Source organism: Ostrinia furnacalis, unplaced genomic scaffold, assembly GCF_004193835.3.
Source record: "Ostrinia furnacalis isolate ACB-3 unplaced genomic scaffold, ASM419383v2 OfSCF0399, whole genome shotgun sequence".
Classification (NCBI taxonomy): domain Eukaryota; kingdom Metazoa; phylum Arthropoda; class Insecta; order Lepidoptera; family Crambidae; genus Ostrinia; species Ostrinia furnacalis.
In genome coordinates, this window is record NW_021130638.1 from 93557 (window position 1) to 110906 (window position 17350).

The following is a 17350-nucleotide window of genomic DNA, read 5'->3' on the forward strand; positions in this document are numbered from 1 at the left end:
ATTGACTGCTGATAGTGTTTTTACTTTTTTCCGCGGTGCGCCGGCGCCTGATCCCCACTGGGAAAATGCATCGGTGGGGTCGGTAACATTTTAGCTACAAAGTTGAGGTTGGAAGGAAGCTGTTTTTGCATTAAAACGGAGTCTATAGGAGACTATTCTGCGATGTTTCGGTTGTGATTTGAGACTTTGGGAAATATTAATGTTTTCTAACTAATTTATTAGTGGTAAAATAATGTTTTTTCTTAGAAATAAGATTTATTTGTTCAAGGACTGCCCCTCTAAAGTCTAAAGATAAAAGATTGTTATCAATTTAGATAAAGCTTAACTTTAGATATAATTTTTATGATACACAAAACTAAATGACGGTCTTGTCAAGATTTCAGTGAACATTTTATTTTATATACCTACCTACATTCGTGATTGGAAATTTCAGAAAAATAAAACTGATATCTTTTGCACACCTTGTTAACAATATGCATAAGCATTGTGTAATTATATGCTAATAATTATGCATATATAGTACGAGTGATGATAATTATGAAGTGTCCATACTTCATTATACGGCCTATTACATTATTTATCCTTTTTGTAACATTTTTGTATATCTTGTAATTATAATAAGTATTAAACATTTTATTCGTATTATGCATACTTATGTATTATGATTTACTTTATTAGCCGAGTAATTTATATCAATAGGGGAAGTAAAGGTCATTAGTTGTATGTACGTACAATTAAGCTTTCATTTGCAATTATAATAATCTGAGATCTTAATTATTTGTGAAAATTTGTGAAACTATAAAGTTGTTACACTATAGAAGTTTATAAAACTTGAAATAAGTTTTTAATAAATAGTAACTGGTTTAGAATATTACTACTTATGAAACAAATACTAAACATTCATTGATCTTATATTTTGATGTAATAACTTACCTATTTAGTTTAAGTTAGTAAGTAGATTTTATTCGACATGTAACATTATTGAGTTAACGAATAATGTATTTTGAAATAGATAAAATACTTGTGCTTCATACATAATTATAGGACTAACAGGTTAGATTGTTACAACCTTTTTCATTGAATAGTGTACAATCTCAAAAAAGTATTTTACACCTTACTTCTGTTAGTCTAATAAGAGTTTAAGGACAAACTTATCATAAAAAGCATTAAAGCTTATCATAAGCACAAAGGCGATATTGTTGCTAATAAACAATCTCTTCCAGACAAATCGGGAAGAGGAAAGTTGTTTGAAATAAGATATAAAAACTGGAAAATGGTCCTTAAACCTGATTAGATTATAACAGTAAGAAGAGTTCGGTGTTTAACAAAAAATGTTTCCCACCCCTGGCCATAGAGAGTGTAATAAAGCTGTTAATAAAGCGGTGGCCGCGGATGCGCGATTATGCTGCTCTTATCGTCATGAATCGATGTTTTCCAGATAACCAAGTAGGTAACTTAGGGAAAAGACCGCTGAAATAAAAAGTGGGAGGAACTGGAAAAATAATTATAGCGAATAATCCGATGGTGTAACATAAAATGTTGACCACCCCTGTCTCTCTATGGTCGAGAGTGAAATGAAGCTGTGCAGTGTGCACGTGAAGAAAACTGAATGCGGGAAGCACAGGATCATTCTTTGTGGAAATCTTGTGGGAGGTCTTTCTTTGTCCAGGAGTAGAAATCATTTTGATGAGTAACACAAAATGTAAACGAACTAAAGTATTAATGAGTATAGTCCGATGATGTAACACAAAATGTTTCCGACCCCTGGCCATAGAGACTGAAACGAAGCAACTTGTTTCTTTAGAAGAGGATGTCCAAGGGAGAAGATGGTTAAAATAAAAAAGGAAGGTAGTAAAATAATAGTCCGATGATGTAACACAAAATGCTTCCCACCCCTGGCCATAGAGAGTGAAATGAAGCGAGTTGGCTGTCTAGAAGAGGATGTCCAAGGGAGCAGACCGCTGAAATAAAATAACGAAGGCGGTAAAACAATAGTTGGATGATGTAACACAAAATGCTTCCCACCCCTGGCCATAGAGAGTGAAATGAAGCGACTTGGCTGTCTAGAAGAGGATGTCTAAGGGAGCAAAAAAGGAAGGCGGTAAAAGAATAGTCCGAAGTCCGATGATGTAACACAAAATGCTTCCCACCCCTGGCCATAGAGAGTGAAATGAAGCGACTTATTTATTTAGAGGAGGGTGTCCAAGGAAGAAGACGGCTGAAATAAAAAAACGAAGGGGGTAAAAAAATAGTCCGATGAATGATGTAACACAAAATGCTTCCCACCCCTGGCCATAGAGAGTGAAATGAAGTGCGCATGCGCGTTCGCGCAGACGTGGGAACTGCACGTCATGCCATGCGCGGGGTATTACTATTACAGGAATTATTTATTACCATTTTTATGTGCCCAGTGCTGTTTTGTTAAAACGTGGATTATGGGATTTTGTAAATGATGTAATTTAGCAATAATCCCAAGACTTCATTAAAAACGCTTCCTTGAAAACACAACTTCCATAAAAATGTTAGGTATCATTTACTTAGTTAGTGTCACATTTTTTTTTTACCGACTCCAAATAAAAAGTATCTATATTAGTTAAAGTTATAAAAACTAATTAACTATGTATTTTCTAATTAACGATTTTCAGTGGGAGCTTTTAAATCGATTCTTATTATGTAGTACGATTTCCTATGTAGTTGCCTGATTTAGCGAACAATTTTATTATGACGTCCTAGTTTCCCTTTGCTAGGTACTTAAAAACTGACTGAGAGCTTCTAGACCAATTTTCTTTAATTAAGAGAAAATTTCAAAAGGAAGGTATGAAAAGTAGAAGCAGGTAAGTAGGTATGAGGAAAAAAGAAAAATTTAATTGAATCCGCGCAGGAAGTAAGTTAAATCAGTTTCTGACTTAACGCGAGTGCTTTTAAGTTGGGTACTTTAATATCAGATGCGCTTTAGTTGAAAGCTTCCTCGGGAAATACTTGATACGTTACAAAAATCATGATACGCCATCTAGCGCATAATTTGAACACTGTATTGACATTATCTGAAGGCCTGCAAGCGCCATCTATCGTCAATTTGATGCGCCAACAACGCCTATCAATAAGATCAGATTGCGTTAGTTCCCCATTTTGCCGCGTTCAATGTCGCTAGCTGAGACAGCTGCATTCGCAATCACGGAGCTTCCTTTCTCTGTCACTCGTCCCAAGACGGCTGTGCAAGAAAGAGACGGTTGAATGGTGTCATTGTAACTTAAGGTAAACATGTAAGTTGTCAGTTGTGAACTACATTCCACCGTGGCGGGTTATGTTAGCAATACTTCCGAATAAGTTTACTGTTATCGAAATACTGTAATAAATTATCAAAGTGAGAATAATGATGTTGTGCGTGATCAGTTATACTGTGTGTTTATAATTCTCAAATAAGTGTACAGTGATTTTTGTGATGTAGCAAAGAAGCAAGAGTAACGGTATTGTTTAGTGTCGTGAACTTTTGTGAATTCGACGTTACATGGTACACCTATGTGGAAGCCAGTTTGTGAATAAGAAGAACAGGATGCCATACTTATTTTAGAAATAAAATCAACGGTGTGTACTTTTTTTACCTTATAAATTTAAATAACCATCTAATAAAGCTGTTGAATTTGTCTTTACTTTTACTGGCCTAAAGCTTACACTACTAACAAGCCTAACGGTTGCTTAAGCATGCTTCTTTTCCAAATCCGAAGTAGGTATCGATGGATAAATGCGAGACGCGAACGGCCTTGAAGTAAAGGTCCGCTTGCCATTCCCTCCCTAGGCTACACGTCAGTCTGTCTGTGTCAAGCTGGCTCTGTGACTCATTTATGGGGTGAAAATGTCAATTGATAGAAAACAGACCTATATAAGAAGCACTCAGGAACTATTCAGATAATAATAAGTGCCTAATAAAATGTTTTGCAGCAAAGTAACAAATACAACTGGTAATTACATTAAAGCGGAAATATGAGGGTCAAAAGCTACAAAACTATGGATGATATTTTAACCTATTCTTATTCAATTCAAACCTATTAGAAAATAATCCATATAAATGGTCATTTTTTTGTAACTTATAAAACTGTTTGTAGTATTTTCGAAGGGCTGTGGATTTTGTAAATATCAATTTCATGTTGCTGAAACTTTCAACTATACCTACTCGTACAAACCAATATGTGATATTTCAAGTCGTTTCGTATTCTCGTGTGGTGTCTTCTAATACGGATGTTACTGTAATACTTTTGGACAACCAAACCCATTGTGTCTTCGATGAATACAGGTGTTTTGTACCAACTTTCTCTCGCGGGATGACTGAAAACACTTCCTTGACGTTACGAAATGACCGCATGTTCGACTCCGTGGCGAGGCAAAGCACGTTATGACTATTGCAAAAACGAATTGGGTTGCAAAAACCTAGAAAATTGGTCACAGAGATAATAAATCGAAGGCAACAAGATTATTGTGGTTAATTGGACACAAAATGCAATCAAGTGTGAAAATTACAGTAGGTAACAATTGTAATGATCGTTGAAACATAATCGTAACGAACGATGAAATTATTGACAAAAATTAAAATAAATTGGAAGACATCAATATTAGCTAATATGTGGTAAGAGACTGTGTATAATTTGAGTTAATTATACTTGATTTATGACTCCGTTATCGCTAACGAATGCATCATCAAATAAAACTAGGTATTAATATACATTTAATAGGTAGTCATCATAATCTCGGCTAAATACAACTGGAACACGAATTTTTACTTTTTTCATCCACCTACTGCCAGAATCCTTGAGGTCGAGAGTTATTCCCATTGAATAAAAACAAATCATCAATTAAAATTCGAAACCATCGCTAAAAACTGTCTGTGAAAGCATGCAAAAACAAATCAACAATATTGAGTCTTATTTGTTTAAAAGTGACCTTACTGGCACTAGAACTAATCTTTGAAGCCGCGACTAAAGTGACCCCTTTTACCGATAGGTATTTGAACTGAGTACCCCCTCTGTCAATTGAAATCTGCACTTTATGGACTATTTGGTCGAAGTTTTTGTGTTCATTCAGTCACTAAATGAACAGAAAAATGCCTTCTTTCGATCTGCATTCGAACGAAAACAGTTCCAAAACGCATTGACTTATTAAAAACAGGTAATCTATTGCAAGATTCTTTTAGCACGCGGACCGGTTTCATTAACTGACACGTAACGAAACGCTGCAGCGATTCTGTTGGCTTTATAATGTAGATGTTCTGTTGGCTACATGATTGAAAACGGTTGTTAATTTCTTGGGCTTTTAAGTCTCGAAATAGCTTAGTTTACAACCTGAAAAGTGGCTTGTAGAATTATTTAGTGTTATATTAAGTTACAAAAATATTTAGTCTCAAGTAAATAATAACTGAACTATAAGTATCTAATACCTGCTGATGCTAGAATCGAAAGAGATGCCTGTAAATAATAAAATACTCGTAAAACTATAGTATTACCTTTGCTCTTAGACATTGGAAACTTAATCGTAAACGTAAAAGTATTTACTAACTTTTTGTTTGAAGCACAGAATAAATATTTTATATTAATTAAGCACAGGAAAATATTGTGTAATATGTGGGCTTTTGTGTCTACTTAATCCATAACTTACTAGCTCATAGAAGAATTGCAATAAAAGGCTCATACCTGCTAGATTATGATGTCAACATTTCCTTCCTGTTTATTTTATCAGTATCAGTAAAGCAATACGGGAAATCGCCTATCACATTGAAAACATCTGGGAAAACAACTTTCCTAAGGTTTACGTAAAGTTGTTACTCAATTGAGATACAGAAGCTACGGCTTTTGATCGACAATTTTTGAAATACATTTGAGTTGTTTATTGCAGTTGTTAACATTCTTCCACGTCCGATGTTAATCTTGTGATTATTATCATAGGCGTAGATAATTGCTACGAGGTTTAAATCATATTCTTTTGGATAAATCTGAACATTGAAATGTCTAATTCATAATCGACACATTTATTCGAAAAAGTAAAAAGAAATGCAACTTTGCAATCCGTTCCTTTAGTCCTGCTTTGCACTGAAGGGAAGTCGAACCGTAACTTCGAACTTCGCAATTATGTTCTTCTAAATGACAGTCTAAGTTTCCCCTGGGACAAACTTGATCTTGGTTGGAGTTTTCTTGGCGGTCAAGCTATGGATGCTGACTACAACGGTCTGAAATACAAATACGATAGGGTCACTGATGACCCGTAAAAGTGCACTGAATCAACTGCATCTATATTCATTATTGCACGCGTGGTTCGCTGCAAACTGTGCAGTATTGTGAGAACATTACTCATATTATTAAAACAATCAATTATTATTCCATATAAGATGCCGTGGGAGTTATCAAGGTCGATGTCGTTGCTATTATTTATGTTAATGTAAATAGGTAATTTATTGCAAGTATTAAATGTATGTAAAGTCTACAACATAAGGATTAATAATCTCTACGGTGTTTTTGAGAGGTGGGTCATTAAATTATTTATTTGGTCAATAGTTGGATCGGGGTATTGATCAGTATGGAGATGTATGAAAGTGCGCACACAATTACACCGATTTGTTCATAAAAATTAGAATCGGGCCCAACTATTGTTGGCCAACTAGGGTTTCAACTGGGGTTTCATTGCTGTTGTCCGATTCAGTGCTGGTACTCTCTTGTTTGCCGCAGATCGTTTACAGTTGGTTCTGTAAGGTATCATGAAGTTCCATGTGGCCTTTGCGTTTTGTTGACACTTTCGCATTTATGTTATTAGTAGTGGTAATTTATTAAGTATCTGTAGGGTACGTACATTGCATGTTCATTTTATTAAACTAGGATAACGGTGTTGACTGTCCAATTAGTCTGTATTTTTATTGAACTATCTTAGGAAAAAATATGTATTGTTCAGTAACAGTTGTTTGTTTTCCTAAATAAATTAAAAAAAAAAAAAAAACTAAAAGTCGGTGGTCTGAGCCTAGGCTTAGTCAGTATTTAAACGATTCTTTATATGAGTTTTTAGTTTTTATAGCAATGTTATTTATAGTAAATACAATAATAATAAAACTGCATAATCAAAACGCAATGAACAGGAATTGAATGTAAAAATAATGACATCAGTGAAATGTGAACACGTTCCATACCAGTTAAATAGCAGTTTAATAATGTCATTGCCTGCTATTAAGTATTGTTAATTAAGTAGGTACTACAGCTGCCGGAATCAAATTCATTTTGTCAATTAATTTGTCAAACAAAGTAAGAAATAGTTATTTGATGAAATCGGTTTTTATAAAATTTAGGTATAACTAAACACCCAAAGAAGAAGAGCCTGGATGCGGGCAGCGCAGGACCGTGCTTTGTGGAAATCCTTGGAGGAGGCCTTTGTCCAGCAGTGGACGTCATTTGGCTGAAACGAACGTGCCAGAAGAAATAGTTTTCCAGTCAGTTTTTAGTCAAAAAAGTTGCCTCAGATGGAATTCAAATTGATGAAATTCGCCTGTCAGAGATCTGTGTTACAGCGACAATGATCATTTCTCTAATAACTGGACAAGATACGCTTCGAATAGCGACAAACAAGTTTTCTGAACTGCAGAACTTCAGTAAAATTAGAAAATTAACATGTTTAAAGTGGTTCTCTATTCATAAAAGTCACAAATACTTAGCAACAACTCCAGCAGAAATAGACGAAGAAGGATCGCACATAATACACGAGCTGTTGTATAGTATACACGAGCATAAGTAACCGACATAGCCCGCAGAATTGCTAAAATCAAGTGGCAGTGGGGCGGGGCACATAGCTCGTAGAGACGATGGCCGTTGGGTTGGGGCAGGAAAGTTCTCGAGTGGCGACCACGGGATGGAAGACGTAGCGTGGGCAGGCCTCCTACTAGGTGGAACGACGATCTGGTAAAGGTCGCGGGAAGAGCCTGGATGCGGGCAGCGCAGGACCGTTCATTGTGGAAAGCCTTGGGGGAGGCCTTTGTCCAGCAGTGGACGTCATTTGGCTGAAACGAACGAACGAACACGAGCTGTTAGCTCACTTAAGTGCTTATATGTTATAAACAGAACAGGCAACAGTAGCTTCTCATGTAATTTTGATGGGAGATTTGCCCTCTTATTCTTTAACCATAGTATCCATAAATGCCTTGTGTATTTGTTTAATTGTACACAAGTCTTTACGGTCACAATCTTAGTAAGCTGTAAAATCTATTATTTGTATACTTATGTAGATACACAACATTTCAGTTATAACTTCACTATCTCTACATAGTTCAAAACAAAGTCGCTTTCCTGTCTGTCTGTCCCTATGTATGCTTTAATCTTTAAAAAAGATTTTGATGCGTTTTTTTAATAGATAGAGTGATTCAAGGGGAATGTTTATAATGTATACTTATCATACGTACAAAGTCGGGACGGGTCGTTAGTTTCAGGTATAAATCAACCTGAAAGTTCGAGCTTTGAAAGCCACTCAGAGCTTTTTGACAAGCCTTTACGCAACTGGCTTATCAATAAATAAAGAAACCCCACTGCCTTCTTCTACTCTAGTCAGCAAAATGATGATCCGGTGGGCAGTAAAAGTGACGACCACTCGAACGAACAATACAAAGCCAACGGGCCGTGCGCTAACAAAAGACAGACGACAAAAACAGTGAAATTCTATTAAAATGGAACAACTTCTCTTTTAGGGATTGGCTTGTTACGTCATGTTTTTGGACAAGTTTGCTTTTTACAATACATAAGACAAAATTATGGTTCTTGACAGGTGGAATGGTTCTTCAGCATGCGGTCTCCACTCTAGACACAAATAAGAATGTGTCGATACTTTAGCCCCTTCCCACCTCAGGGAATCTTGCAATTGGGTTGCAAAAACCTAGAAAATTGGTCACAGAGATAATAAATCGAAGGCAACAAGATTATTGTGGTTAATTGCACACAAAAAGCAATCAAGTGCGAAAATTACAGTAGGTAATAATATTGTAACGATCGTTGGAATATAATCGTAACGAACGATAAAATAATTGACAAAAATTAAAATAAATTGGAAGACATCAATATTAGCTAATATGTTGTAAGCGACTGTGTATAATCTGAGTTAATTATACTTGATTTATGAGTCCGTTATCGCTAACGAATGCATCATCAAATAAAACTAGGTATTAATATACATTTAATAGGTAGTCATCATCTCAGCCAAATTAATACAACTGGAACACGTTAACAGATTTTTTTCATCCATATATTGCCAGAATTCTGGAGGAGTAGATATTCCCATAGAATTAAAATAAACCATCAATTAAAATTCGAAACCATCGCTAAAAACTGTCTGTGAAAGCATGCAAAAACAAATCAATAATATTGAGTCTTATTTGTATAAAAGTGACCTTACTGACACTAGAACAAATCATTGAAGCCGCGACTAAAGTGACCCCTTTTACCGATAGGTATTTGAACTGAGTACCCCCTCTGTCAATTGAAATCTGCACTTTATGGACTAAAACTTAGTCGAAGTTTTTGTGTTCATCTAAGGGCTGATTTTTCAATCGTCGGATGACTTTTAACTGAAGAATAATTTGGCACATTGACAGTTTCAGTATGGGACATGTGTCAAAATTACAGTTTGAAAAATCAGCCCTTAATATAAAAGGAGAAACTGACTGACTGACATATCAACGCACAGCCTAAACGGCTAAACGTAGGCACTTGAAATTTGGAAGGGACGTAGATTAGGTACCGTAGACGTGCACTAAGAAAGGGATTCCCGAAATTCCCACAGGAACGGGAATTAGCGGGAAAAAACATTTGTATGAAAAATCTATACCGCGTAAGATAGATGAAGGGGGTAAAATGGGATCCACGCGTACGAAGTCGCGGGCGGCCGCTAGTTTAGTCACTAAATGAACAGGATAATGCCTTCTTTCGATCTGCATTCGAACGAAAACAGTTCCAAAACGCATTGACTTATTAAAAACAGGTAATCTATTGCAAGATTCTTTTAGCACGCGGACCGGTTTCATTAACTGACACGTAACGAAACGCTGCAGCGATTCTGTTGGCTTTATAATGTAGATGTTATGTTGGCTACATGATTGAAAACGGTTGTTAATTTCTTGGGCTTTTCAGTCTCGAAATAGCTTAGTTTACAACCTGAAAAGTGGCTAGTAGAACTGTTCTTTAATGTTTCATTAAGTTACGAGAATATTTACAGTATCAAGTAAATAATGATGCTAGAATTGAAAGAGATGCATATAAGTACATTATAAAATAAAACTATATGCTCTTAGACATTGGTAACTTAATCGTAAACGTAAAAGTATTTACTAACTTTATGCTTGAAGCACAGAATAAATATTTTATATTAATTAAGCTCAGGAAAATATTGTGTAATATGTGGGCTTTTGTGTCCTATCCCTTAACTTACTAGCTTATAGAAAAAATACAATAAAAGGGACACACATACCTGCTTGATTATGATGTAAACATTTCCTTCCTGTTTATTTTATCAGTATCAGTAAAGCAATACGGGAAATCGCCGATCACATTGAAAACATCTGATCTTATCTGGGAAAACAACTTTCCTAAGGTTTACGTAAAGTTGTTACTCAATTGAGATACAGAAGCTACGGCTTTTGATCGACAAATTTTTGAAATACATTTGTTGAGTTGTTTATTGCAGTTGTTAACATTCTTCCACGTCCGATGTTAATCTTGTGATTATTATCATAGGCGTAGATAATTGCTACGAGGTATAAATCATATTCAGTTGGATAAATCTGAACATTGAAATGTCTGACTTATAATTGAAACTTTTATTCGAAAAAATAAAAAGAAATGCAACTTTGCAATCCGTTCCTATAGTCCTGCTTTGCACTGAAGGGAAGTCGAACCGTTACTTCGAACTGCGCTTCTATGTTCTTCTGATTAATTTCGTTGCGGGTCCATGACAGTTTAACTTTCCCCCGGGACAAAGTTGACCTTCACTGGTCGGATTTATGTTGGCGGTCAAGCTGTAGATGCTGACTACACAGGAGTTGCAGCGGTGGGAACGAGAGGTGGGAATAGTCCCTGTATAAATGTCCCACAGCAGCAGCAATGATGTCATTCAGGCATAAAGACGGGCAGCCTGTATTATAGTAAAGTTTTCATGATTACTGATGCTAAAGCATTACGAGTTCTTTACACTGATTTTCTTACTTTTGTTTTGTAGTTGGGAAAATCAGCCATGAATACCTTACCTTATGAATTAGAAACTTACCTACTAACTCTTTCCTAGTCCCTATTGCAAAAATATGGTCTGAAGTACAAATATGAAAGGGTCACTGATGACCCGTAAAAGTGCACTGAATCAACTGCATCTATATTCATTATTGCACGCGTGGTTCGCTGCAAACTGTGCAGTATTGTGAGAACATTACTCATATTATTAAAACAATCAATTATTATTCCTTGTAAGACGCCGTGGGAGTTATCAAGGTCGATGTCGTTGCTATTATTTATGTTAATGTAAATAGGTAATTAATTGAATGTATTAAATGTATGTAAAATCTACAACATAAGGATTAATAATCTCTACGGTGTTTTTGAGAGGTGGTCCATTAAATTATTTATTTGTTCAATAGTTGGATCGGGGTATTGATCAGTATGGAGATGTATGAAAGTGCGCACATTACACCGATTTGTTCATAAAAATTAGAATCGGGCCCAACTATTGGCCAACTAAAAGTCGGTGGTCTGCGCCTAGGCTTAGTAAGTATTTAAACGATTCTTTATATGAGTTTTTAGTTTTTATAGCAATGTTATTTATAGTAGATGCAATAATAATAAAACTGCATAATCAAAACGCAATGAACAGGAATTGAATTTAAAAATATCGACATCAGTGAAATGTGAACACGTTCAATATCCAGAAATACCAGTTTAATAATGTCATTGCCTACTATTAAGTATTGTTAATTATGTAGGTACTACAGTTGCCGGAACCAAATTCATTTTGTCAATTAATTTGTCAGACAAAGTAAGAAATCGTTGTTTGATGAAATCGTTTTAACTAAATAGGCCAAAGAAGACTTTTCAGTAAAAAAAGCTGCCTTCGATGGAATCCGACCCATTAATTTCGCCTGCCAGACAACTGAACTACAGCAACAATGATCCTTTGTCTAATAACTGGACAAGATACGCTTCGAATAGGGACAAACAAGTTTTCTGAACTGCAGAACTTCAGTAAAATTAGAAAATTAACATGTGTTAATAGTTTTCTATTCATAAAAGTCACAAATACAACCGCAGCAGAGATGGATAAAGAAGGGTCACACATTCATGAGACGTGTGTTGAAATGAAAATAAAAGGCAAAAGCTTCTCATGTAATTTTTATGACAGATTTGTAGCCTCTTATTCATATTATCCAATCCATAATATTTTATATTATGGTTAAACCTAGTGTAATAATCTAATACAAAAGTCGTTACAAATCTATGTATATTTGTATACTTAGGTATATTTGAAGTATTTTAGTTATGACTTTTCGTGTTAATCAGCCTGCAAGTCCGAGAAATGTGCTTTTGGAAGCCATTCAGAGCTTTTTTTCAGGCTTTTACGTAACTGGTACCTATTAATAAATAAAGAAACCCCACTGCCTTCTTCTACTCTAGTCAGCAAAATGATGATCCGGTGGGCAGTAAAAGTGACGACCACTCGAACGAACAATACAAAGCCAACGGGCCGTGCGCTAACAAAAGACAGACGACAAAAACAGTGAAATTCTATTAAAATGGAACAACTTCTCTTTTAGGGATTGGCTTGTTACGTCATGTTTTTGGACAAGTTTGCTTTTTACAATACATAAGACAAAATTATGGTTCTTGACAGGTGGAATGGTTCTTCAGCGTGCGGTCTCCACTCTAGACATAAATAAGAATAAATACGTAAAACAGTATTATGTAATCTTATACTTACTGGTTACATCCATTATCAGGCTTAGCCCGCGGTTTTACCTGTGGATTGAGTCCACTAAAGAAAAACGGGACTATTCCCACCTCTCGTTCCCACCACTGCAACTCCTGTGTAGCCAGGATCTACAGCTTGACCGCCACAAAAACCCAACCAATGAAGGTCAAGTTTGTCCACTAAAGAAAGCCTATGTACTCGTACCTAGCTAAATCACGGGTCCTGCATCAAGGATATTTTGTTACCAGATATAAAAATCTGTTGCTTTTATGATGACCGCGTGGAGTTCGAAATCTACAAATAAAAACATCGTGAATCTTCACAAAAACATACTTTATTACGTTATGAGATTGCAAATTACGCAACTCAACAACCGTAACAGAAATGTCGTTAAGGCAGCCCCAGACAAAATTAAAAGTTGCTTCCTATGAAGAATTTAAATCACATCTCCGTGCAAGGAAATACGACATTCTTAACAGAACCCTGATACGGTTGTTTGAAGTAGATCTTGTAGGGAAAGGAAAGGTTTACAATGCAAATAAGACTTAACACCTTTGGGATTACGAGGAATATGATGTTAGATATTGTTTACTTAAATAGAGTCGTGGGAATCACAACGATATTAAATTTTTTTGGAATGTAAACACGAGTATTATCAAATGCAGAATTTATTTTGTTACATTAGTTTGCAAAATCTTAAAAAAATGTGTCTAAAGTAGGTTTTTAATCGAGTCTCGTTCAACGTATGGAAATTAATGTTCAGTAGTAATTGACCAAAGTAGGTAGTGGTGGGTAACTAACCATACGAGACCTAGATTGGTAAGTAGGCTTGCAGCCTCAAATTAAAACAATGGTTTACCGTACCACCAGTTCGGGACAGTATTTATTGCTAAAAGTTCTTCTTAGTTTAAATCATAAGTGGCTCTACTAAATGGTAAATGTCTCAATTTGATCATCGGTGACTTCTTATAGCCACAATGTAGCTTGTTTTATTAAATTCACACAGACACGAAGGTTGTTGTGTTGTTCCAAGCAGGTAACCTGGTTCACAGTATTGTTCCAACACGCGTCTCTCCCCGATAAGCTGCTAGCTGAAGTGACATTTAAAGGTGTTAATATCTTTTTACCTTGCATTCAATTTGTAAGACCGAATTAAAAATCGAAGGCAATATTATCAAAATCTTATCAGAAGATCCTTGTAAAATGGAAGAAGAAATGGAGACATATTAAAGCAAATACAAGAAGTCTGACGTATCAAGTGTATCTGATAAATAAATTAAAGAAGTGGTCCTAAAATCCTACTTTCTTATATTATAAATGCAAGTTTGTGTGGATGTCTGGATTTTGATGAAACTTTACAGTATGACCAACTGAATTTCGAGTAAAGCCGCGAGCAAAAGCTACTATAAATCTGAAATATCATAGCTAAAAGGCAGTTTGCACGAAAATACGTCGCTCTGGTAGAACTTTTGCGAAATGGATGTGAACGTAGTCGTCTATTCTTTTTGGGACAAACTGACTCATTCAACTTTTTCGAAGCAACCAAAGTACACAACGAGGAAAGGCTCTCATGTTCTGCTGACCATTACACGACAGCCCCCGGTAATGACCGGCTGACCTCCCGTTAGCATTACCGTACAGTTACGCGATCGCCGTCACTCGGCCGGCTCAGATACGCCCCGATTGAGGCGTATCTACAATTGTTAGGTTTACGGCAAAAGTCGTTAGTGCAGCGTACATTACAGAAAATAAAGAAAGAAACACTGCTTAATTGCTTAACTGCCCAAAAACATCAGAAACACAGATCAAATGTGTGTAGAGCTTGTTTGTCCAAAATGAACATTCAGCATGACTGTGTCATGCTCTAGGGTAGGATCTAAAACATAGCATAGGTATTCTGTAGCAGCCATGCACTAACAGCATGTTTTAACTGTTTGAAAATACTCCAGACACATTGAACCTCAAGAAAATAGTTGACAGGTCAGCGAATGAATAAAACGGGAGATCATGCCTTCTGGTGCCCCTTAAGTTTACTGCCGTTGACTGAAACATCTCATTCACGGCATATCTACTTACTTTTTTCCGTAGGTTTCCATCCTATGTTAGTTTTTTCTTACAAAAGAAAAATGAAATACCTAAATGTTAAAAATTCTTGCCCTTCAGTTAGTTCTATACGCCTTGTAATGTTTGCTATACTGTTAGAAACAAACACGTAACGTTATATTGCAGGAACTTCTGATTTTCTTCTGCTATAATAATAAACTCGTTCGTTCGTCTACTGTATTTTACTGTTGATGATAGATAGTTTGTAACTGATCGCTCTTTATTACTGTTCAGTGAACATTTTACGACTGATGATAATGATGATGGTGCTTGAATTCCAAACAAATAAACCTTCTTTAATGGCGAACCAAAATCTACACGAGCAAATTACTATTATTTCTCTGCAATTCTCGCAGACAATCTTTTCTACATTTGAGGACAAACGTAATAATTTGTGAGTCAATTTCGAGAAATGAGCGACTAACTGTCAATGATTAAGTAAGTAATTATTATGCAGAATAACATTCCCGCGCGTGCGCAGCAACGAATTTGTGAGGTCTCAGTGATAGCGAGTACGGCTGGAGTCTTTGTTTACTTTGCAATTGCTAAACAAACATCTCTCATAATCTTTGCCACTATTAAGATTGTTTAGAGAGTCCGATTTTTCTAACTTATGGAAGCTACCTATTTTATGAAACATCAGGAACTACCGCGTAACTTTCATCATATTCGACCAGTAACACAGCTCCATTATATCTCAGATTTATCAATTTTATTTTTTTGTTTTCAAACTCCTTAATTTGTATTCATTGTTGATGAAACTGTATAAGGCTCTACATCTTGATCAGTCCATAATTCGTGGAACTAAACTTTCTTTTAAAAATAGGACAGTTATTCCTTGGTTTTTATTTCTTACATTACTTTCAGACTTTTCTGGAGACTTTCCCGCCACTGCAACTCCTTTATAACCAGGATCTACAGATTGGCTTCCAATGAACTGACCAGTAAAGGTTTCTCTGGTCTTACCAAGACTTGTCTCAATCTAATACTAGAACCTCACACCAAACAGAGTAACCACCTGAATAATTAGCAAAAACAGCCAATTCTCACGTCGCAAGATCTACCACTGCTGGTGTAACGGCGCCTGCGCAACACCATTGTTCTCTGCCTTATTTCTAATAGCCTTACTTGCCTAATTGTGCGACATACTACACGATTGAGTAAAATTTAGTCCGAATGAGTTGTGAGGCAAAAAGTACGAATGCAATGTTGATTTAGTACTTTTATTTGTGTATTGTTTCGATATCAAGTGTGCTTAGCAGAAAAAGTAACTTATATGACACCATAATTCTGTAATTGCTTCAGACTTTTTTGTACAGTCAGCGTCAAATAGTTCGTGACACCTAAAGTATTTATTTATTTACTAGCGGCCGCCCGCGACTTCGTACGCGTGGATCCCGTTTTACCCCCTTCATCTATCTTACGCGGTTTAGATTTTTTCATACAAATGTTTTTTCCCGCTAACTCCCGTTCCCGTGAGAATTTTTCAATATCCTGTTGTAACTAAGCTTTAATTTCCTTCGAAATTCAAATCTCGGTATGCGCTCGACATGCAAAAGTCGGGGGTGTCGCGAATGTGCCACAGTAATAAACGGACGATGTGTTGTTTTATAAACAGTAAGCGCTATTTTTCTAAAAATAATTACAAGTACATATTTATACAGGGTGTTAGACAAATAGGTTTATAAGCCGACACTAGACCATGTTAACATAGGTACCTACGCAATTACGCATATAAATGTTATGGTGAAGTCAGTGATATCATCATTTTATTTTTTTTATTTTTCATACAAAATAAAATTTATAAAAATCAGATTTCTATGAATATTAAAATTATTAAAATCATTCATACCATTTATATAGGTACTAGTGTCGGCTTATAAACCCATTTACCTAAACAACCTGTATAATAATCAAGCATTTTACGGTCGTAAATTGATAAGATTTGTTACTAAATTTTAATACTAATATTTATTTTATTAAATCTACTAATCACAAAACAACAATCATTTTTTATCCTCTTTAATTCACAAAGTATTTTGTTAGTCAAAATAAAATAAAAATTACAATCACAAAATACATTCACAATACTAGATAAAAATTCTAAGTAGGCAGAAGTAATGAAAATAGGGTCTGCAAGTGGGCAGCCCTATTGCATGTTGTCATACGGTGACGTTCCGCGCGGCTGTTGACATTTATTTCAAAAATATGGCCGAGTTGGAATACTGTATAGATAGTATTACCGTGTCTCTACAGATTTATTATAAGTATAGATTAGGAAACTCAA

The 17350-nt window shown here is 35.6% G+C and overlaps 1 protein-coding gene across 1 annotated transcript in view; it reads left to right on the forward strand.

Moving 5' to 3' along the window:
- Positions 1-3245: 3245 nt before the first annotated feature.
- LOC114363888 (cadherin-87A-like) overlaps positions 3246-17350 on the forward strand; it is a gene marked incomplete at its 3' end in the record, with an annotated part of 42815 nt that continues 28710 nt past the window's right edge. Inside the window, exon 1 of the mRNA XM_028319765.1 lies at positions 3246-3585. The remainder of the gene's footprint in view (positions 3586-17350) is intronic.